The 5095-nt window shown below is 45.8% G+C and overlaps 1 protein-coding gene across 2 annotated transcripts in view; it reads left to right on the plus strand.

The window, feature by feature from the left end:
* The first annotated feature begins 1675 nt into the window (after nucleotides 1–1675).
* The window catches only part of LOC119320495 (photosynthetic NDH subunit of lumenal location 3, chloroplastic-like), a 7259-nt gene continuing 3839 nt past the window's right edge, over nucleotides 1676–5095 (plus strand). The window contains exons 1-2 of one of the 2 annotated variants that reach the window (XM_037594567.1): nucleotides 1676–2148; nucleotides 3227–3333. The gene's annotated coding sequence lies outside the window, so the exon portion shown is untranslated. Of the gene's footprint in view, nucleotides 2149–2690; nucleotides 3167–3226; nucleotides 3334–5095 lie in introns of those variants that run through there. The other variant, XM_037594566.1, reaches the window with a different exon arrangement.

The following is a 5095-nucleotide window of genomic DNA, read 5'->3' on the forward strand; positions in this document are numbered from 1 at the left end:
CTCCGGTGACTAGAAATCCGCTCAGCACTAAAACTGCGACAAGTATTAACTGAGGATCGAAGAATACCAGAATCCGCAGATCTCGTTGGCCTTGTGTTCTTCAAACCTCGACTCTGAACAGCCTCCATCTTTTCCTCTGCACTCTGGATGTGGACACCGCCTCCTCTGCGGCCCAATCCAGGATCAACACAGGCAAGATTGGCTGTCCCAGAGCGAAGATCCTTGCTCGCTCCAGCTCCATGGTTCTGGACATTGCTCGTAATGCCAGATTCATCCGCGCAATCGCCACTTCTCGATTCGCTTGTTCTGCACTTCTCGCCGCCCTCTCCCTGCGGGCGAGCTCCGCCAAGAGTTGCCGGATCTCCTGATCCGATGCTCCGTCGTCCGAGTCCATCAGTGGATCTCAGGATCGACTTCGCGCCCGGACCGCCAGATTCGCCAAATCTGACGGGGGAGCCCCAATCACCAGGCCGAGCCCTTTCCCTGCATGCGGTGGGGGCGCACTACGAGGCGGGGAGGCTCTGCTTCTAGCTGCAGGTGGGGAGTGAGGGTCAACACCGACGGGGAGCGCGGTGGTGGGCGCATGGTGCTTTGGGGTGCGGGGGAGCGGAGGGGAGGGGGCATGGAGCCGACCGATGCGTGCCGAATTGTGCCGTGCGGTGTAGAGTAGCCTCGGGGCCTCGTGGGTGGGTGTGGGTGGCGCGCGACTCCGAGGATAGGAGGGAGGGAGAAGTCGCTCCTACTTCATAACTGGGCTCCTCCAAGACATTAATCTTTGCGTGATTCATCTTTCATGGCCGAGTGTAAACGACACCGCTTGCAACATGGGGGAAGGGGGGGTGGCCTAATTGTGCCACTTATGGAAAAGGGAATTGAAAATACATGCACATCTTCTTCATCCCGAGGCATTATTTGTAATGAACTTAGGGTGTGTTTGGGCTTAGGATAATTAGAACAATCTCGATTCAGATCAAGATTGGTGGCACTCCCTCGTCAACATCAACGGAAATCCGAGGAAGTGGATCGTTTCCCTCATCATGTTGGCTCCGTGTGAAATCGAAACATGAGAAATACAAAGGTGGTTAGGAATGTTTCTTCCATATGAAATGCAATAACAAGTACTCCCTCTGTTTCATAATGTGAGATGTTTTCTGATACTAGTGTAACGTCAAAGAACGGAGGGAGTAAGATTTAAGAATAATGTCGCGCTTTGGAAGATGACGAACGCCAAACACATGAAGTCACTCAGGCCGTGAGAGTAGTCTAGAGGCTTCTCGCCGCTTTGTCGGCTTGTTAACCGAAAAGATGAGGCAGAACTTTTACCTCCCTTTCAAAAAGAAAAAGAAAAACTAATCTGAAAATGGATTCTACAGTTTGCAAACAAGACGTGTCCGTGCCCCCCATCGACACCCAAACCGGGACAGTGACAAATGTATGGGGACTGGGGAGGCTTCGCATCGCCACCTCTCACAGATAACCGGTCCTAGCTAGCGACTCTGGCCGTGCCCACCAGATACAACAGTAAGCAGGGTAGCATATAGGAGTATAATATAAAACTGACGCCCAACATAAAGCTCGTCGTCCTTCCCGTCGTACTAGATCGTGGTCTCTCTCTCTCTCTCAGTATTGGTGCCTAGGAGACCGCGCGGCAGGAGAGGAGCCCCCTCCCCTCCCTCCTCTTCTACCGACGGAGCCGGCTCCTCTAACTTGCCTCTTACCAAGTTAGGAGCCTAACATAGCCCATATCCACCGCACAAATCAGATCCAATGGCTCTCCTTTTCCCAGTACTTTCCTGCCGCTGTTGCCTTACCTCGATTCACGCCGCCACTGCCTCTCGCTCGATTCAGGCCACCGCTGTATCTCGCTCGATTCAGGCCGCCGCTGCCTCTCCCTGATCCAAGCCCCTGCAGCTGTTGCCCCTCCCTTTATTCAGGTCGTCGTTGGTCTCCATCACGGACGAGTGCGAGCTGGATCGAGTTGATGGCGGCGCAGCGAGGTGAAGGTGGGGCGACGCCGCATGGAGGAAAGGGCAGGTTGGATGGGCTCGCGCAGAGGAGAACCAGCAGCAGACCGACGAGCTTGGACGGCTGATGAGGAGGCGAACTCGTGGGAAAGAAGGTAGCGCGGCGGCGTTGTTGGACAGTGAGGTGCTTCTGAATTTTCCTCAATCCTATATTTGTTGTCTGTATCACTTATTCAGTATCACAGGAACAAAACACTCCTATATCTTTTGTTTGTATCACTGCATGTGATTTCCTCAATCAAGAAATATGTACACCAAGTTCGGTTTGAAATCGTGGGTGATTTTGATTTGATCCGTGGAGGAACTGATGTATCTAGGAAGTAAAAAAAGGATCTTCCAGAAACAAAATTAGTTGAACAAAATTACAAGTTTCATATTTCCCCTACAACTTGAAGGTCTACAAAAGTTCAACAATTGAAAGTCTACAGAAGTTCAACAAAATAATGATTTTCTGATGTTCTCCAAAGCATCATAATTAGAATATATCCTTAGGATATATGCCTCCAGTGCAGGCTCTCGCACTAGGCATATTCAGTAGTTCAGTGAAGTTTGTAATGTGCTCATATCCTCGCAAGTCTTCCTCATTTAGAGTTTGCACCGTTGAATGATTTTCTTTTGTCTTGAACTCTGTTTTTTCCGCTTTGTTATCTGTTGCAAGTGATAGTTTGAATATTAGTACTTGAGTAAACTACATTTGAATGGTACAATGTGTCAATGGTACCTTGGATAAGGGTGGTGTGGTAGTTGTGACTGGTCCTATCTTCTTTCTTTTGTATTGCCTTTCAGTCCAATCTTTCCGTCTTTTGGAATTTTTGTCTACCTTGTTAACTTCCTTCTTTTTTAGGCACGCAACAGCCAAGAACTTTTAAAGCACACGCACACAATATTCCTAGTCTATCAAACTGACCACAACTGCATGATGATGCTTGTTCCACAGGGTTACCAGTAACTTCCCATTCTTCTTCAAATATTGGATGCTCAAAAGGATATCCAATTTTAACCATGTATTTGTATTGTCCATCTAGTGCTTCGGCGCATGCTGATACAGATCTCTGGTATTCCTTTTGAAAAAAAATCAAATATAGCAGGAGTATAAAGTGTGCCGACTTGCATCAACATTGGGGTCTTCATTTTGATTCTTGGTAAGTACTTCCTGGAATCAAACTCTGAATTGACCTCAACATCTCTTTTTACTTTAACAGCTCTTTCGAAGTGCTGAAAGAACCGGGCAATGTTTAAATCTGATTTCAGATGATGCTTTAAGTCATTGTTGAGACTCTCACTTAGCTGCGTGCTCCGCATACCCAAGGTAAATGCATTTTTCATGAAACATTCTGCCCACTTCTCTTTTACTTTGTAAATACTGTCGAACCAAGTTTGTGTTGGCACTTGAGCCCTCATATTTTCAAATGCTTCCTCAAATTCTTCTTGGTGCACATGTTGATACATGCAAGCACTGAAATCTGCAAGAAGAGTTGATTCTTTGTCCATATAACTAGATAAATGTTTGACCGCATTTTGCATAATGTGGAAAGTACATAATCCGTGTCGTGTTTCCGGAAAAACATACCCAACTGCCTTTCCCATTGCATAGTCCTGATCAGTATATATGGTTCTAGGATGCTTCTCATTGTGTGCTAATAAGAAAGAATCAAACAACCATTTAAAAGATTCAAATGTCTCATCATAGAGGAGAGAAGCACCGAAGATAACAGTTTCTCTAAAATGGTTGAATCCAACGAACACACCAAATGGCCGATGTTCCTTATTTGTTCCAAAAGTGGTGTCAAAGGTCATGACATCACCAAAATGAGCATAATCAATTATCATCTTAGCATCAGCCCAAAAAATGTTTGTTATTTTTTCATCACAGTCCAGCTGTAAAACATATTTGAATGCTGGATTCTCTGCAGCTCTGTCTTGAAAATACTTCAACATGCTACCCGCTTCACCATACTTAAGGTCCCTTTGACGCTTAGTTCTCAAATGATTCTTGTGATCCCGAGGAGTGTAACTCAGATTAGATGATACACCAACCCGTCGACTAGCAAACTCATGAGCAGCTTTTGGTGCAATACCAGAGTAATCAGCACATTCAATATCAAAAGCCTGCACGTTAGAGATCACTCTCTTTGATAGCAGTAGGTGGGATGCTTCTGGCAGTTGAAGTGTGTGATTGTGTTCAAGAAAAAGATCAGATATTGCCCAATTACCAGCTTCACGATTTATTGAAAGGGTCATACGAACTCTACAGTCAATTCTAGTCTCAGCTCTTGGATTCTTAACAACATTATCTCTTTTGTCTATTGGCTTTTTACCCTCTTTGAAACAAACATATTTGCAGGAGGTGACCTTCTGATCAAATTTACTTATGTTTTTATACCTTTGTCTGATGCTGAACCCCATCCTTCCTTCATAATATCCCCAAAAGTTCCAAGCCTCATCTAGGGTGTCAAACTTCATGCCAAGCTGAGGTATCCAAGTAGGCAATACATTTTCTCTATAGAATGCACAAGTGCAGAAAATAGTGTCACTCATTTGCAAAAATAGAGAGGAATCCAGCACAAAATCAAAAATGTTATTCTCACTTACTTGTTTGAATCTGCTTCTGCTTGGTTCTCCATTAGAGATTGACTCCAATAATTTGAACTCTTAGCAGATCTAAGACCTGTACTTGGTTCTTCCAATTCGGACACTCATGCATGAAGAAATGTGAGAAAGAACAAGAAAAGGTGAGGAAGGAAGGAGAGAAGTGCGGGAGCTGTGGTCCTAGGGAGAATGTGTGGGAGCTGTGGTCTTATTTTGACGGTAAAGTGAGCAGAAGCTTTCATTTTCCCTCCAAAACAGAGCAGCGGTGGAAGTAGTACAGAGCTGTAGCAAGAAGTAGTACTGGAAAAAGGAGAGCCATCAGATCTGATTTGTGCGGTGGATATGGGCCATGTTAGGCTCCTAACTTGGCAAGAGGCAAGTTAGAGGAGCCGGCTCCTCTACCGACGCCGTGGAGGTCGAGGTACTCCACGCACGCTCCTTGTTTCTCCCCACCTCGCTGCTTATTCCTGCACCTATTTGAC

This window comes from Triticum dicoccoides, chromosome 6B (genome assembly GCF_002162155.2).
Source record: "Triticum dicoccoides isolate Atlit2015 ecotype Zavitan chromosome 6B, WEW_v2.0, whole genome shotgun sequence".
NCBI lineage: Eukaryota > Viridiplantae > Streptophyta > Magnoliopsida > Poales > Poaceae > Triticum > Triticum dicoccoides.